This window comes from Schistocerca piceifrons, chromosome X (assembly GCF_021461385.2).
Source record: "Schistocerca piceifrons isolate TAMUIC-IGC-003096 chromosome X, iqSchPice1.1, whole genome shotgun sequence".
Lineage (NCBI taxonomy): Eukaryota > Metazoa > Arthropoda > Insecta > Orthoptera > Acrididae > Schistocerca > Schistocerca piceifrons.
Genome location: NC_060149.1, coordinates 408,695,622 through 408,715,539, shown reverse-complemented (window position 1 = coordinate 408,715,539; position 19,918 = coordinate 408,695,622).

Genomic DNA, 19,918 nt, shown 5'->3' with positions numbered 1-19,918 from the left:
GCCCGAACTCTTACGGGAATCGTCACCTTAGTGGATGGGCAAATATCTATTAGGAACATTACGTATGTAGATTGTGGACAGTAGGGAACGTGGGTCTCACGGGAGGTGTGCAAGGGATAAGTCCATGCAGTCGCGCTATTCATCTGTGTCTTCAGTGGCTCAGGTGGTTAGAGTGTCTGCCATGTAAGCAGGAGTCCCGGGTTTGAGTCCCGGTCGGAGCACACATTTTCAGCTGTCCCCATCGAGGTATATCAACAACACCTGTCGGGCAGCTGAGGGTTTCAATTAATTATCATTTATGCTAGAGAAGCTGCACGGTCGTCAATGGTAAATGTTCTTTCGTGAACGGTTACTATCTTCATACAATAATTTTACACACAAATTTGGCTTTTTACTGCTTTGAGGATTTTTAATTGTACATTTTCTAATACTAGCGACCATTAATAGTCAGCGACATAAATCTTTGGTGTTGATAGTTGCTGCAGAATTTGGAAAGGGCAAGTACTATTTTTTTTTCTCTCTTAAAAGAGATAAGTAAATTGTGACTTATCGTTTTAACTCCTGGCCAATTATTTTCAAATATTATTAAAAATGAACTATCATATTTGTTTTTAAATTCACCTCAAAGTAATCAACAATTTTTCGTTCGGAGTTACGCAAGCTCGCGTACGAGTATCAGTACCCGTCATGGAATTTCTTATATTTTCCAGAAGGTTATCAAAAGATTCCACTGACATTCTTGTATAGTTAAAAAGACGATCTGGATAGTTTCGAAGATCCTTGAAGTAGTTTTTAAATAAACCCTTTGTGTGTCGTTCCAGCAGTAGAGGATGAATCCAGTATCTCTGTTTGGCTCTGCGTTTCTTCTGAGACAATAGGTGGACAACTATCGCGTCTTCCACGTCCATCGCGCTCGGCCAATTCGTCACGACTGGCCGTCAGCTGACTGCTGATGCTGGCTGCTCAAAATTGCGGCTGCTGCAGCCTGGCTGCCTAGTGCGTTACCGGCCTAATGTGCCGCTGAGAGCCCTGCTTGGAATGTTATTTCAAGAAAACACGACTTAGCCGGAGGCTGCCTCAGAGAGTGCTGCACAACCAGGTGTGGCTAGACAAGAATCCACAGAATTGCCAGTCTCACTCACGGCCGTAGTCAATGAAGAGGCCGCGGTACAACCAAGTTCCGACCAGACTAGGGTGACGGGTGACGACGCAGCCCATAAGGCTGCCGAGATTGTGGAGGCCAATTTAGGTGACCTGACTGGGGAGCAGGAGGCAATGGATACCTCTCTGCCCTCGTGAAGGGTGCATGTTGCTTCAGAGGATGAAGATCCCTCCCTCAAATCTGACTCTGCCCCAGACAGAGGCAGAAAAATAAGTCAGTGGCGCAGCCGGCTGAACAAGATCCAGACAGAGAGTTTGTTGCTAACAAATGTAAGCACACTGCTCAGGCAAGACAGCTCGAGCAGGTGCAGCCTCTTCTGACGTCGAACTCTTTCGATGCTGCATCTGTTTGTAGTGAGGCCATGGAGACAACACCTATGGCACCAAAAATGGCGGCCTCTCCACTGACAAATGTCCTCTGGAAGGACACCTTTCGCTCCTTCCTGCAGAAATTCTCTGAAGGGGTGTCCACTCCCTATAAGGTCAAAATGGTCGGGCGCGAACTGCTGCCCTTCAAGCTAGCAAATATGGAAGACTGTCGCGCAACAATGAAGACGGTTCGTGAAGAGAGGCTGTTCTACTACATCCACGACGCAGAGCGACTCCGACTTCTGAAGGTAGTCTTCCGACACCTCCCTATGAGTATGGAACTCACCGATCTCAAGGGAGAACTGATCACTGTGGGGTACGGCGTCCGATCTGTGGACCTCATGAACTCGCCCAGGACGCGACGGGACAAGCCATTGGTCCTTTTTGTCCTGGTTGACAGCATTAGGGCCCATAAAATATGTCAACTAAAGACGGTAGCACAGGTTAGTGTCGAAGTTGAGCCCTCAGGGCCAATGGAAGAAGAGCTCAGTGCTTCTCTTGTCAGGGCCTTTATCACGTAGCTCGCTTCTGCACGATGCCCACTGCTTGAAACGCGCGGGCCGGCACCAAGTAATGAATGTAAGAAAATAAAAGACTAGCCACCCAAGTGCTGCAACTGTAGCGAGCCCCATGTGGCTGTCCGCGAGGGGCAGCAACACTTGTCCTCTTCCTCTGCGCAACAGCCTGCAGTGACAAGCCCATCGCCTCACAGGATACTCAAGGTAGCGGACGGCGCCCTGTGCGCACCACTCCCATCTCTTCACCTCTCAGCCTTCTCACACAGTTACTCCAGCGGTCGGTCCTGTGGTCTCTGCCACACCGTCGCTCCCTGCTGCGTCTACTCAGGTGGCTCGCCCTGAGGCCCCCACCTCTCCCAGTGTAGACACATCCGACCTAAGCTCGCTTCTGCGTTCACTCAACTCTCTGCTACAGCAGCTGCCTGGCTTGTCCAGGCAGTCACAATGGTCTTCCAGACCAACGTCGTACACACACTGTGAACCAAAATGGATAATCTTCACATTCATTGCCTCTCTGTTTACGGCTATAACACAAACGGACTGGTGAGACAGCAAGGTGAGTTTCGTAACCTACTGCAGGAAGAGGCAATTGACATCTGTCTCGTTTGCGAAACTCATCTCAAGCCTGGTGTTCAAGTTCGGGTATCGAACTACGCGTTATCGCTATGATAGGCCGACTGGCGGGGCGGGATGGCTGTCTATGTATGCGCTCCTTCAGGCGTCACCTCAGTCACCACCTGACCTGGTAGCCCTGGAGACGACGGGGATCGGGGTGTTTACCACTATAGGGCAGATCACATTCGTTGGTGCCTATGAACCACCTCATATAAATCTTAACGAAGATGACTTTGACGCACTACTGGCAGTGGGGGAGGGGTGGGGGGCAAGTTTTCATTGCGGGTGACTTTAATGCCAAGCACTCGGTGTGGAATTCCCGCCTCACAAATGCCAGTGGCCGTCGCCTCCTCCGCGCTGTTAAGAGAAATGGTGCTCTAGCACTTGGGCCATATGAACACACAATATTTCCTGTACATCATTTATCTGACGTGCTAGACATTGCCCTTATTAAGGGCATTGGGCAGAACATTTCTGCCTGCACACGATGTGCACTGTTGCCTGATCATGAGGACATCCTTGGTGCTGCTGTCCTGCCGCAGCGCCCCAACTATAAACGGCTGGGTAGCGAGCGTTACCAAGAGGAGGTCCTGTCTCTCTTGGAAGATGGCCCAGATCATCCTGCAGTTAGCACTGACACTGCACTGCAGTCTAAATCAACAACTCCCTCGGGCCGCTGAAGCAGCTTCTTCACCTCCCCCGCAATATCCAAGGGTCTACTCCCGTCGCTTTCCGCCAGAAACCAGTGAGACGATTAAGGAGACGAACAGAATCTTCCGTAAGTGGCAACTTACGCGTCAGCCACGCACCAAAGCTCGCCGCAATCGATTGCGCTGCGACGTCAAGGCGGCAGTTGAGGCCCATAGAAACCAAGAGTGGGCAGATCTGGTGGCAACAGTGGATCCTGCAGATGGCAACGCATGGCGCGTGGCTAAGGCATTCCTGAGAAGTCTGCGGCGCGTCCCCCCAATTCAGGTCGGACGAGATGTCATTAGCCACCCAGATGAAAAGGCAAATATGTTGGTAGACCATTTTGCGCCGTCTTTTACGCCTATAGAGGACGTCATCGATGTGGAACACATTCGCCTTGTTGAAGTGCAACTGTCCACCATTCTGCCTGTCAGGGAAGATATAAGTGTCCTAGACCCCATTTCGGTGGAAGAAGTAGCTCCTCAGCTGCGGTCGCTCAGCCCTAGAAAGGCGGAAGGGTATGAAGGCATTGTCAGTATCCTCTTGCGCGAACTGCCAGCAGGGCCCTACCAGACCTTGACCGATATTTTGAACACGATACTACACACAGGAGTCTACCCTTCCGAGTGGAAACGTGCGGAAGTGGTAGCAATCCTCAAGGCCAATAAGGACCCCTGTCTGGTGGTAAATTACCGCCCTATCAGTCTTTTGCCGACGCTTTCTAAAGTGTTTGAGCGACTGTATGCCAAACAGCTCTTACAGCACGTGGAAACTGAACGTTTGCTGCCTGAAGAGCAGTTCAGGTTTCGCAAAGATCACTCCGTGGTACATCAGCTCATGCGACTTGTGGAGGAGGCCATGCGCGCCCTGGACACCTGGGGCAGAGTTCCTGGATGTATCAAGGGCCTACGATTCCGTGTGGTACGATGGCCTTGTGTACAAACTTTTTGTGCAGGAGGTGCCAACGTCGCACAGAGTTCTACTAAAGTCCTACTTAGAAAACCGAACTTTCCAGGTGCGCCTGGATGACAGCATCTCTACACAGCAATCGATGCAGGCTGGAGTGCCGCAAGGGTCCGTATTAGGACCCCTATTGTACTCCCCTTACGCCGCGGATGCTCCGCGGGTGGCGGGGGTGTCGCTGGTGCTTTACGCCGACAACACTGCGCTACTCGTCCGGAGCATGAACGTGGTAAGAGATGCGACGCCGTCCCCAGTTAGGTTGCGACGCACTAGGGGCGTGGTCAACGAAATGGCGGCTCAAATTTGATGCTGCCAAGAGCCAGGCAATGATTTTCACGAGACGACAGCTACCATTCGATTGTCAGCCAGTCACGATGACGAGGGGCTCCGTCCCATGGAGAAGAACAGCGAAATACGTCGGGGCCACCCTCTACCAGAGGTTAACGTGGCGTCCACACATTCAGTAGGTGAAGGGTAGAGCTGCAGGGCGTCTTCGTGTCCTGCACCCTCCGCTGAAGCCGACGTCGACGCTTCCCCCTCGCCATGGCATCACCATGTACCTAACGCTGGTCCGTCCAGTGGTGAAGTATGCTGCCGTTGTGTGGGGTAACGCTACTGCCACACACATTGCTGAGCTCCAGAGCGTGCAGAACCGAGCACTTTAGCTCGCCCTGTGACTTCCATGACAATACCCGACTGCTCAGTTGCATGAACAGCAGGAATCCCACTTATATGGGGCTGTTTCCACCAGTTGGCTCGTACTTTCTATCACGAGACCCAAAGGTCTTAAAATAGGCTCATTCACGAACTGGGCCATTCAATACACCGCAGGCCAACGACACATTGGCATGACCTGTTGCGAGCCTAAAAACTCAACAGTCAATGGATGCATCGCATCCGGTAGGCCACTCCAACTGACTGAGTCCACTTTCTACTCTGAAATCAGGGATTGCAGGAACAGCACTAGCTGCTCACCCTGCCCACAGGTGAGTTGCGAGTTGCTAGTTACGACTAGTGTAGTGTAGTATGGAGCTATCATTTGTACTCAGGTGATTCGTGTGAAAAGACTTCTGAGGTGATTATAGCCGCATGACGGGAATTAACAGACTTTGAACGCGGGATGTTGGTTAGAGCTGAATGTACGTCGCATTCCATTTCGGAAATCGTTAGGGAATACAATATTCCGAAATCCACTGTGTCAAGAGTGTGCCAAGAATTACAAATTTCCGGCATTACATCTCACCATGGACAATACAGTGGCCGACGGCTTTTACTTAACGACCGAGATGTAGCGGCGTTTGCATAGAATTTTCACTGCTAACAGACTAGCAGCACTGCATGAAATAACCGTAGAAATCAATGTGGCATGTACGACGAACGTATCCGTTAGGACACTGTAGCGAAATCTGGTGATAATGAGCTGTGGCAGTAGACAGTCGACGTGAGTGCATTTGCTAACAGCACGATATCATCTGCAGCACCTCTCTTGAGCTTGTGACTATATCAGTTGGACTCTAGATGACGGGAAAACGATGGCCTGGTCACGTGAGTCCCGATTTCAATTGGTAAGAGCTGACAGATTGGAGTGTGGTGCAGTTCCCATGAACCCATGGACTGAAGTTGTCAACAAGGCACTGAGCAAGCTGGTGGTGGCTTCATTATGGTGTGGGCTGTGTTTAACTGGAAATGGTTATGTTCGGTTACTTGGAGACCATTTGCAGCCATTCATGTACTTCATGTTCCCAAACAACTATGGAATTTTTTATTGATGACAATGCCCCATGTCACTGGGCCACAATTATTCATGACTGATTTGAAGAACATTCTTGACAGTTTGAGCGAATGGTTTGGTCATCCAGATCAACCGACATGAATCCCATCAAACATTTATAGACCATAATGGAGAGATAAATTTGTGCACAAAATCCTGCATTGGCAACACTTTCACAATTACATACAGTTAAAGGGGTAGCAGGGCTCAGTATTTCCGCAAGGGACATCAAACGACTTGTTGACTCCATATCACATGGAGTTGGTGCACTATGCCGAGAAAAAGCAGGTCTGACACGATAATAAGAGGTTTCCATACGTTTTATCACCTCAGTGTAGTTCCAACTTACATGTCGGGTACATCACTGTTACATCACTATGAATGATCAATGGCCTTGTCGCATTGGGAACACTGGATCCTGTCAGATCACTTAAGCTAAGGGCTGTTGGGCTGGGCTAGCACTTGGATGGGTGACCACCCAGTCTGCCAAGTGCTGTTGGCAAGTGGGGTTCACCCACTCCTTGTGAGGCAAACTGAGGATCTACTTGATGGAGGAGTACCAGCTATGGTCTCGTAAACTGATATACGGCTGGGAGAGTGGTGTGTTGACCACATACCTCTACATATCTGCATCCAGTGACGCCTGTAGGCTGAGAATGACATGGCGGACAGTCGGTATCATTGGGCCTTCATAGCCCGTTCGGGTGGAGTTTAGTTTTTTCATCACTGAGTCACTCTGAAGCATAAAGCATTAAAAAAATTCTGGTTTTTGATAATCACTATGTTGTACATGATGTGTCAGCACAGCGTGGAATTCAATTTTTACACAATGACACAAGCTCAGCTCAATAGACTGTGGGGTGGTAGGACTGGACCAAGTGACACATCAGGCAATCACCATAGACAGTTGCACTGAACATTTATTTGGCTTATTTAAACAAGACAAATAACATAAAACCATCAACACATTTTTAAAATTACCATTTAGGTGACAGCAAGTTACTTCAAAATTTAAACCTTCATAAACCATGGCACTTATGGCCTATTACACATTTAGTGAAATGAATTAAAAATTATTTACTCAAAGACTATGATCAATCTGAAGAACAATTTACTAAAATTTAATGAGGAAATGTAGTCTCTTGTTACTGCTGTAATTGGTATTACCAAGGTAATTCAGAGTACAGGCAGCAACAAATCAGATACCATGGCACATAAGCACGGTACTTAAATGGCAGGCGCCCTACAATGTAGGATATAAAACACAAAATTTCATGCGACCAAACAACCTCGTGGGATTCAACAAACTACGCCCAGAAGTGGGTATCTAAAACAGACTGACATCTACATTAAGTAACTAGAAACACAATAATTCATTACAGCACTCATTAATAGAATTAGTTTCAAACTATTTAAACATGCAATAACAGCTGGCCTCTCAGTAACTTGTAAGAATTTATGAAACTACTCATTTAGAATTAGACACGTGTCTCTCAGATGCACTATCACTTCAGACGGAAACGTAAGAGTAATGTTATTGCAATTCGCAGCAAAATATATCCAGGGAAAATTTCATCAATGTATACCTATAGCAATTGGCCAGCTTAACTCTGTTGTTTGATATAAATACAATAACCATGTGGCACTTCGACAAGGACCAACCAAACTGTTTTCAACGGCGGTTAACACTGACAGTAGCAATCTACAAACAGAATGTATCAGCACTCTAGGCCCTAGTAAATGTTAATCATCACATCACATACAGCTCTCTAGAACCTTGCTTACCAAGCAAGTTGAAATTAACATATTTTATGACAGACTCAGTAGGAGTAACAATAGCTGGCCAAGAAAATGAAGTCAACAGCACTGAACCCAGTAGACAATTCTGGCCAAAATTTACAGCACAAGCAAGGCCCTTACCCTCTTGCTTGTTTGACAAAGCCAGCTGCTGCAGATTCCAATGCCAGGAGACATGCAGGAAGCGAAATACACCAACGGCATCCCAGTAACGTGACTGCTTCCATGCCGGCGATATTTGCTATGGTGCCGTCACCTGGGTAAACAGCCCCTTTTAGATGTGCTCTTCCTGCTGCCTCGCATGATTCCTGTATTGTCTGCCAGACTTCCCAAACAACGTTACTGCAAGGTGTCCCAAAGCAAAATCCTTGCTACTTGCTAGAGCTTACCCTTCGCTCCCTGATCGGCTCGGTAGGTGGCTCCACCGAGCACTCTGTGCGTACCACTGGAAAGGTGACCCATACCGGCAGTGTGAATATCGCTGATGGAGCCACATGGCTCAGTATAAGCCATGTCTCTTTTATCTCAAGTTTTAATGATCTCAGATGCAATAGTTACACTCTATAGATATTGATAGAAGTGAATATAAAATGTCGGTGTTAAGCTTCAACTTCAGTGGAGAGTGTGGTGGTGCAGAGAAAGCAGAACAGATAACTTTGTTTCCATGCTGAGGAGGGACGTGAGAGAGTGAATATTATCTGCTAAAAAATGATGCTACTTTCAGCAGGAGTGTGTGCAGATGATCGGCAGCTATGGTATAAATTACACACGGAGGTAACAAGATTATGTGAAAGTATTCTTAGAGTTGTTCATGTTCAAACACACTCATTATGCTGTTTATTTTTCAGTTGACACACAACATGAGTTCATTGCGGTACTATAGCACTGTAGCCATTAGAAGACTGAAGTTCACAGCTGTCATAAACATGATAGTTGACACAAATTGTACCAACATCAAAGAGGCGTATAATCCAACTTCCAACAAATTAAAATTTCATGGAGTAGCTAATACACTAGTTACAGTGCTCCTTGCGGCAACCGACATTATCTTGGCTGCCTTTTCCATGGTGGTCAGAATATTGAGAGGAGCACAACAAGTTAAAATTAAGCTTGCCGTTTCCCAGTTTTGATTAAGTCTGGAGACACCGACGGGTCCTGATAATTTCAATTTTTAAGCAGTAAAATTATTATTATTATTATTGTAATCTTATGGTAGAATTTAATTCTTTTACTACCTAGTAAACCTGTTTATGATTATCACACTCACTGTTTTCCAAGTCTAAGAAAGCTGAAAGCATGATATGGCAGTACAAGCAGAGAATGTACTGCTTTAAAGGAAAACATATAATGTCAAGGGGAGGGGGAGGATGGGGAGTATTGAACCCCCCACTGTCTATGCCTCTGACTGATGTGGACCATTGCACATGACATGTCAGCAACTGATTTGTCAATCTGCTCTCTGTGTTTTGCAAACTTTATCTTCTGTCACTCCATGCAGTGCAGGAGTTCATTCTGCATGTTCCTGTGAGTAGCACTGTCGATCTCATCTCAGTTGTTTCAGTGCGTGCTACAACTTGGCCTCTCTGCTTCATCTGCTCATGGGAAAGATGAGCACTTTCATAGAGAACTCGGGGCATTTCACTGAGAAGCTGAAGAACTATGGCTTGGACCAGACAACATCCTAGTCAGCTTTGGTGTTGTTGCTTTGTTTACCAACGTGCCACTCAATGATTCTTTGGAGCATATGAGTTCCATTTCTCATATGACATTATCAAGCTCTTTCATATTCATTTTAACATGAGCTGCTTCATGTGGAATGGTGTTTTCTATGAACTGCTGGAAAGTGTCAAGTGGTGGCCAATTGCTTCATGGAGTATTTCAAAAGATAGGTGCTAGGCTTGGCATCTTGTAAAACTAAGGTGTGATACAGGTACATTGATAACACCTCCATTGTGTAAAGCCATGAAGCCATGGTTAGGAGCAGCTTGTAACTACTAACCCATCTGAATAGTGTAGATGCCAACATAAAATTTACTATGCAGATTGAAAAGGACTAACAGCTACACTTCCTTGATGTGCTGGTATCAGGAATGGTGCAACCTGAGACATGGTTTGTATCAAAAACCAGCACACACAGACTGATACCTACACAAACTGCAAATCATCACCTGAGCCAGAAACGAGGAAGGACTGATATGCTTGTCACGCATGTAAGACCAATATCTCAGCCACAGTACATGAGACACAAACTGCAATGTCTGGAAAGCGTTCTGAGTAGCAAAGAGTACTCAACCAGTTCCATAAGAAATGTCACAAAATCTAACACTTGGCAAAGTGACATGTCAGAGGAAGAAATATCAAGAACAGCCCTTCTGCCATACATCTCAAGGATGATGAACAGAATCAGCTGTATGCGTTACGTTAGATGTAGATCTTCAATGCAGCCATGGTGAGGAGATCCTCCAGGATGTAGAATATGTCAGAAAAACAAGAATACACAATAAATATTGTGCAAACAGAGGCGCAATGACTATTTACAAACCCTGACCAAGAAGATCAAAATGTGTCTCAGATTGTCAAAGGGCAAAACAGACCCCTTGCATTGTCGGGCATATATCGCATACCCTGTACTTGTGGAAAAGCCTATGTGGAAATGACTGGATGACCCACCAACACCAGGATCACTGAATGTAAATAATATTGTGAACTGGGACAGGTGAAGAAATCAGCTATCGGAGGTACACACTGCATGAAACAGACCACTTAATAAAAAATTTTGCTGACATTGAAATTCTTTTTGTAGAGAAGAGCTACCAGACCAATTTGTTCAGGGAGGCCATAGAAATTCACAAACATGACAGAATCCTGAATTTTGGTGCTGCAGCATACGGCTGTTGCAGGTAGCATCAGGATAAACACAATGGTAATGACCTGTTAAAAGTCCTCAGACTTTGCTGAGACAGGTACATACGAGGGACATACAGTATTAAAGAGACACACTGATACAGAAAAAAGTATGTATTTAAAAAGTGACACTTTTACAACTTCTCAACATAATCCCCACCAACATTAAGACCCTTGTCTAAAAGATGAACTAGTTTTTCAAGACCTGATACAAAGAAGTCTTTGTCTCTTTATTTGAGTTTATTTCCTACAAATTCTTTGATCTCCTCATTGTTGCTGAACATTTTTTCACATAATGCCTCCTTGAATGGAGCCAGGAAATCAAAATCTAATGGAGTAAAATCTGGAATGTAGGGAAGATGAGGCAGTATCTGCCAACCTATTTTTTCAATTGTTTTTCGGATCAGCTTGGTGGTGTGAGGGCGAGCACTGTCATGCAGCTTTTACTTTGAGATCCACAACATTTTTCTTCCATTGCTGCTTTTAATTTGTTCAAAAGCATGTCTGAGTAGTAGCCATTGCTTACTGTATGGTGATCTCCCAAATAATCACAAAAGATATCACCTAAGGCATTCCCAAGATGGTCAACATGACTTTTACCCCTGATTCATGTTTTCTGAACTGAGGTGCGGAAGTCTTTGAACTGTTCTACCCACTTATAAAAATTTCCACAGATTGCACAACTTTCATGTTACTGTAAAATCATTTGAGAAAAGATTTTAACTGGTTTTTCGCCTTCGGGGAAAGCAAATAAGTATCACTGAACGTTTCTCAACCAATGTGGAAACTCCAAGTGGACACGCCATCATTAAAAACAGTTGTGAGTTTATAAGAAAAAACTTTATGTCCATCAGCTGTTCTCAGCTCATCCCACCGATGCCAACCAAAAGCCACGAAAGTACAAAATTCTTCCTACAAACTTTTTCATTTATACATCCATTTGTCTCTTAAACTATTGAAAGTCCCTCACATAATATGCAGGTGCATGCTCGACTTCAGTCTGCCACCCGCAATGGAGAGTGAACCATTGACAATGCCAACCACTCATGTTGGTGAAATGAGAGAAAAAATCGTCAAACGTCAGTCAAAGAATGCAAGACAGAAGCCAACAGGCACTATATTATTTGTTTTAATTTTTAGTATTATCAGCCACAATTTATGTTGATATCAGATGATATCAGATGAAATTGCACCTCTGAGAGGTGGTTCATTTTTATCAAAACACATTTACTATTAGTTCATTTTATTGCATGAATGAATAAAAATGATAACTTAACTTGAAAGTTCTTTGTCACAGGAAAGTGTAGAATATTTACAACTGTCATTGACTATGAAAGAATCACTTAATGCATACAATCACAAACTGTTCTCTTGAAGTATGGTACAAAGTTTAACAACAAGACAACAACGTGTTTCGTTGAGATTTCGACTAAGAGTGTCCTACCAGATGATGTTGAATTCTGAAGCTGAGGTGACAAACTGAGGCAGAACTCTTGCATGCTCCACACAGTATTGACCTCAGCACAAGGGCACTGCTATAATGAGAGGGGAGGCGTGGTCTTCAGGAGCACTCCCCATATGTTGTTCTGGATTGCAGTGAGATATCGCTAACGTTTGCTGTATTGTTTTACGTTACTTACTTTAGTGTGGCACCGCAATGTCTGGGCAATACCACAATACATTTTACCATTCTTTCATTAGAATTTTAACACTGAAACATGTGCAGGCTCATGCAGGATGATTTATGACAATGGTAAAGTTCCCAAGAAAACCTTTGGTGAATTTGTAGTTTTTGACTTAGTTATGAACATTATTTTCTGTCCATGTTCATGCTAGACCAAAAATGGAGATTATTGTATAGCTAAGAAATATGGGTTCTTAGAGAGAAGAGTCAGTTTATTTATAACATATGGTAGTTTTGTTCAGCTTTCACTGATTTTCATGTAGTGCAAAAGAGTTTAAAAGTGATGCTTTCTGCGATGGTAAAATTTGAGTTAATTGCAGATCAATTTTTTACTGTTGTCCATGTCAATAATCAATGCTGGAAGCCCATATTTCAGAGTAATCTGTAAGGGTTCTTTTTCTCTACTAATTTTATATTTATGGTATAGTTTATGGTATGATTGTTACACAATGTGCTAGTGGTGATACAACATTGACCTATTGTCTCACTTCTAAAATAAGTTATCTCATTCAGCATACTGCAGATATAAAAATTTGCTTACAATATGAAATATTAATGAAGATAAGATGAGTTGGGGCTAGCTAGTGTGGCCAACATTTGATTTTAAGATGATAACCAACATGAGACCTCGATTTTGAGGGAGGTTTAAGGGAGATTTAGTCATAAAAGATAATGAATCTAATATAATCTAAACAAAAAAAGTTTATGGTATAGGATACACAAATATAATCACAATAAAATTTAACAAATCTGCAAACATATATTATGTGTGCTAGTAGCTGATGCCTCTAATTGTGCTCTGCAGTCCAACCATTCTTCATCCTGGCAGTGATATGCACAAAATTTTGGAGTAGCTACCAGCAGTAGTGCTGCATTCTTGGTAAGTAGATTAGTCATAAGACAAAAAAACTTTTTCTGTGTAAGCATTTGATCCTGGTATGCCTAATAAAAAGCTTATCACTTTACTAAGATTAGGCACATCAATTTGTTTCTTTTTTAAATCTTAAAAAAATTTTGACTCAACTTTCTTCTGTTGTTCCTGTTTTCATCATACTCACAGCACTCATACCATAACTGATGATTAGTACAAGGTCAGCAGATCTGTGGGTTGTCAATACTAACTGAGAAACAAGTAAACATTCTCCCTCTCATGGTCCCTCTAGATGCTTAGGCTATTTCTCCTTTTCTCCACTCCATGCCATTCCTTGAACCGAACTATCTCGTTTCTGTAGAAACATGAAAAGAAAAACAACTATATGTCCACAATTTTATTGATTATTATACAAAAACTTTTTGAGATCAATCGGTCAGGGAATTTGAACTGTCAGATTAATGTGGGATTAATAATTATAATAGTGATCACTGATGAAATCTAAAGGAGAAACAAGTTGTCAACAAGAGAGCTGGGAGGATTAAAAATGCTATAATATGGTAGATCCTGAGGAATATGGGGAATTAGATCAGCCTAAGACTAGTTGCACAGTTTTCTTGCCTATGCATTACTGCATGGTAAAATATTAAAACTAAAGTTATTTTCTCTGAACATTTTTAGTTATACCTGATAAATAGGTTGTGTAAATTCATTGCTTCTGTCAACCAAACATAAGGAAGTAGTGACAACTGCAAGACCATTTCTTGAAATGATTATTATTTTTCATTTGATTGTTAACTTGTAACCATAAAAATACTAAGTGGTGCAGTCACATTTATTTTCATGTAGTAAGGAAAGTTCTAGCAGAATGTAAATAATTAATTTAGGAGTAAAGGAAACCACTCACAGAATATGAGAAATGTTGAGTCATTGATAAGGACACACAAAAGAGAAAGAAAACTTATTAGTTTTCAGAAAAAGTGCTTTGACGATGACAAGCAAGAGAACATGTACACGCACAAGCAACTTAACACCTACAGTGTGCTGGGTGGACACACAATGCCAGAATTGCAGTTTGACAGGTGGACTATGTTGGAGTTGTATTTGTGTTGGGTTGGGTTGGTTGAGGAAGAAAGAGTTGGGAAGCAGAAGGACGGATTGGGGAAAGGTAGCTAACGGCTTTGGAGAAGGCAGCATGTGTGCATGCTAGGAATGTGGGAGCGAGGGATGACAGCTGCACGTGCTAGGGATAACTCACATTTATGTAATTCGAAATAGCTGGTGCTGGAGGGAAGATCCAGATGCGACAGGCTGTGAAGCAGGTAGAACTTGACCATGTTGTGCTAAGCAGCACGTTGTGCCTTTGGGTGGTCAGCTTTCTTATTGGCCACAGTTTGGGATGGCTATTAATTCTGGGGAACAGCTGGTTGGTGGTCATACCCACATAAAATGCTGAGCAGTGATTGCAGCAGAGCTGGTATATGACTTTGCTGCCTATCATGACAGGCTAAGCCAGTGACAGGACTGGAGTAGGATGGACTGGGTGGGAGAAAGGAGCAGGTCTTGCATTTGGGAGTGATGTAGAGATGGACCAGGTTGTTGTGTAGTTTAGGTGGGTGATGGAATACCACTTTAAGAGGGATGAGAAGGATCTTAGGTAGGATGTTCCTCATTTTTGGGCATGATGACAGATTGAGTTACATTAGATTCACCTTTCGTTCCATAGACCCAGAAATAAGATGATTCTCATGGGTGTGGAACATGTCAGAAAATAAAACATTAAAACATAGAACATTTGAATATAATACTCACTTCCCTGCTCATTTGTCAGGAGATTGTCAAGATATGTGAAAACATTACAGTAAATTCAAACTGCTTATATTTGCAGAATTAATACACTGTCAGAATGAAACATAGTTATGCACTTTTAATAAATTATTGTAGACACAATACCCAATCTTGATTGATGTGATGAAGTGCTATCAGAACTGAAATCTAACAGACATTTTTACTTAAACTGGTCTAACAGTCTCTGATAAGATATTCAGCTATAGAGTAGAAGGAGTTACCTACCAAAGAGGTCTTTCAAACTCTGTTTAAATTATGCTTTATCTGAAACCAAGTTTTTAATGGCTGCTGGCAGCTTATTGAAAATGTGTACTCCTGAAAATTGAACCCTTTCTGTATGAAGATAAGTGATTTCAGGTCTTGATGCAGATTTTTTATTCCTACTATTGATATTGTATATTGAGACAGATAATCAAAGTCCTGCAAAGGACATGGATCATGTGCTCCACTCTGGGGTGATGCTGGGTGTTGGGGGGTGGGGCGAGGGGGTACATTCCTTTGTAGCTGATACTTAGGTGGTGGTGGAAGGATTACGAGGGTGTGACGATGTGGCACAGGAAATCTATTTGTGGACTAGCTTTAGGGGGTAGTGCCCCTCTGTGAAGGCCTTTGTGAAACCTACAGCATAGTGGGTAGGGGCCACTCTAGATATGCCATCTGTGGGTGGCCAGCTTACATGAGAGCAATTGTTAGGTGTGGAAGGGGTGACAGCTATCAGAGTGCAGGTACTGTTTGTAGTTTATGGGTCTAATATAGACAGAAGTGAGGATGGAGCCATCAGACAGGTGGAGATCAATGTCCAGGAAGGTGACACATTGGGTTGAGGAGAACCAGATGAAGCAGATGGGAAAGAAGGTTATGAGGTTGTGTAGGAATGAGGATAGATTGTCTTGACCCTGTTTGCAGATCATGAAGATATCATCAATGAACGAGAACCAGAGAAGAAGTTTGGGTTTTTTGCAGGCTAGGAAGGTTTTTCTAGTTGGCCCATTAACAGGTTGGCATAGGAGGCTGCCACATGGGCAACTATAGTTGTGCTTTGAATTTTTTATACACCTCTCCCTCAAAGGAGATGATGTCCTATCCACATTCCTGCACAACTGCTTTTGTGTTTTACATATTTAGATGGTAAAATTTAGGAAACCATTACTAGGATGGAGAAGTCATTACAAAAATTGTAGATACTAAAGTGCATGCAAACCACTGGAACAGAAAAGGAACAGCAAAAATATACTTTGTATTGTACAGGTGCAGAAACTGACCTGGTAAGGATAGGCAAGCATGTTGGCAACTGAAGCGAGTTTTTACAATGAAAGAACTGTTTGAAACAAAATTTCAGTGTGTTCACTGTACAGGACACATATGCGCACATCCATGTCGACCTGTGAGGCTGTAAGCCAGTCATGGTGGTCATGAGAATATGTTAATTGTGGTAATGGAACAAAGCCCAGTAAAAAAGGATAGCAGGAGAAGGGTTATATCATTGCTAGCTGAAAGCCAGTGCCAGACAGACCTGGAGCTTGAATCTGATGTGCTTCAGTGGTGGCCAGCAGTCAGCATATGATTTTTCTCCCATGCTTCCTACTGAATACCAAGTAAGTGCAGTCTATGAGTATGATTAGTCCTGTATATTTCAAAGTACCAATGAGGTATGTAATTTTTATTTAGCACAAATAGGACATTTGACTTATGACCTGAAAACCTCATTATCAAAGAAGAAAAATCAATTTTAACTCTCTTTACAAGACTAACCACACTTTATGTATCAGTATGAATTGCTATAATATATACAATAATTACATTAAAATTCTAACCAAGAAGATAAATGGATGTGGATCCAATCCAAAGGTATCAACACAAACACATTTTTCATTTCAAATGGCTCTGAGCACTATGGGACTTAACTTCTGAGGTCATCAGTGCTATTCATTTCAATTTTTGACAAATATTATAATTTATTCATTTACACATGAGACATTGCCTTGCTTCTGTCAATTGTAATTATTATCAAAACATGAAACATGATAGTAGGACAGTAAAAATATTTTTGACGAGTCTGATCATCTATTTCTAGATGCAGGGAGAAATTTTAACATCATAATAGACACTCTGGTTATTATCTTCTTAAAGTAAATGGATTTTTTTAAGATCCTTCTATCTCACAGTCACATCAGCCTGTAGTGGTTCCACCTGCATTTAATTATTTTGTTTGTCGTCATTTGTTGTCCTCGGTGTTGATGTACTGCATTGCTACACTGAATGAAATCTGGGATTTGTAGATTCCGACACTGACTACTATAAATTATGTAGCCGACAGGTGCACAGTTGTGTGTCACAGTACTTTAATTTCACTGTTCACAACCCCCCAATAATACACAGTTATATGGCCAGTGCACTATTGTTTAAACTTTCCATAAGCCTCATTAATAGTTTGCAGGCAAAACTCCACATACTGCTATAATAGTTTACTGTTGAACAGCTACAAGTAGTAAAACCTAACCACAAAGTTCAGTGTTATTGAAGAATAATCAGGTATGTATGGAGCAGACACTGTCACTGTTTTTACACATGGCCTAAGTGTTTAACACTTGTTCCACAGTTAATTTGAAACACTGTTGTTGTTCTAACCAGCACAAACTCGGCTGTGGACTGACTGTCTTGTGACCAAAAGTCGGGCCCTTATATATCCTCACAATAATAGGTGCTGAAACTACACATTGTTCAAAGTTTAATTTACAGAAATTACAATTAAAACTTAACTCATTAAATTAACTGACTAAATTGAAAAATTGGTTCTTTTTAACAGTTTCTTCTACTACAAGGATTAAGCCAAATTATTTCTTTAAATCATGAAATTAACACATACAGTTATGTAAACAATACTTTTGACAAAACTGTTAATTACTTTGGAATTTGGGTTTACTAACACGTTTCTGACTAGAGGCAAATAGATATTTAGAGATTGCTAGCATTTTGTCTTCCAAATGTTTACAATTATTACAGAATTTATACTCGCTTATATGTCCACAATAAAATTTAAGTTATGAAACAATCACTGATTTCACCCTATAACAAAAGATACTAACTAGGAATAACCAAAACAAATTAGAAAATCAAATACATAGATAAAACTAAGCACAAAATTAGATCTGGTGTTAAATCCTCTGGAACTGAGGGCCAGCCTTTCTCTTTTACAAAAATACAGATTATATTCATGTATATTAATGATAAATTTTAAAAAGTGAAAAAATGAATTTAAGGAGGCAGATGGCAAAACAAGAGGGAAATTAAAATTATCCCAGCTTGCTTCATCACAAGCCTGTTTGGGTTACATACAATTTTGCAGAAAATGTATTCCTGTATTTTTGTCAGTGGGTTGTAGGACTGAGGCTCAGAACAGGAGAAACTGTCCAGCATGGGAATATGCATCTACTGTCTGACACTTACAAAGCAGGTAACTTACCAACTGGAAGTTGATAACAAGGCACCTGCTACACTTAAAAATGATTCAGGTAAATGAAGCCAAAATATTATATTCATAGAACATTTCACTTTTTTCAAATGTGTATGGAAAGAAAGCTGTGTTGTGGAAAAGAATTAATTCATACACAAAAATGTTCCCTCAAGTGTAAAATATAGGTAGCACATTCGGGAACCAGCAGCATCTTTCATGGAGAACAAGAACATGGCACATGTTTGGTGTAGTGTATCTACTGTGTGCTGGTACATGGATCAGTAAAATATGACTGGAAATAATTTGAGCATTTCTTAAGTCAATTTTTATTGTTAGAGTTAATTGTTATTTAATTATTGTAATCTTTCTTTCTGTGAATGTAGTATCCAATTTCATTAAACTCCCTTTGGATATGATATGTTGTCATGCAAAACAATTAAAATGTTAAATTTTGTGTTATTGTTTTTTGATGAAAGCCATTTCAATACAGCTGAAACACTGGAATTTCTAACATTTTCATTGCATTATTGAATGACATGGCACAATACCTAAAAGAAATTTTTAATGAAACTCAATCTGGATGTCAAAGCCCACCTCATAATGTTATTGTAGTAGTAGTAGTAGTAGTAGTAGTAGTAGTAGTTTGCCTTAACTTCTAGAAAACAAACCATAGGTTGCATAGCAAGTAAATAATAACAAAAAAAAAAAAAATAAATTAGAAGATGGAAAAAACTGAAATAAGAATATTATATCAACCATCATAATATGAGTCAAGGAACAGAGATACTGTATTGAGAATAAAAATAAATATATAAAGTTTAAACAGGTGTAAAAGAAATATTAGTGTCAGAAAAATAAAAGAAATAGTACTTTTGTTTAATAATACTTATTCACCAGCCAGGTTTAATGGAGGGGTGCCATATTTGATGATCTTAAGAGAGATTACTAAATTGTTGAGGCTTTTGTGGCCAACTTGTCAATGAATGGCCTGTTGGCTTCTGTCTTGGGATCTTCAACTGCCATTTGCTTAACAGAGCCTGGATCCCTTGCTGCAGTGAATGACTGCTGTAAGTAGCAAGGGAAGAATCACAGTAATAATGACCAGGGTAAAGCCCAGTGACACTGGTGTGATCGATGCATGGAGTCCTGATCCCTGGCCATGGGCTCAACTCCAATACTTTAAGAGAAATTGTTAAACAGGTGAACCCCACATATGATACATTTGTTAATGCTGCTAGTAATTATTACTTCAAAAACACAACACACCAATCAA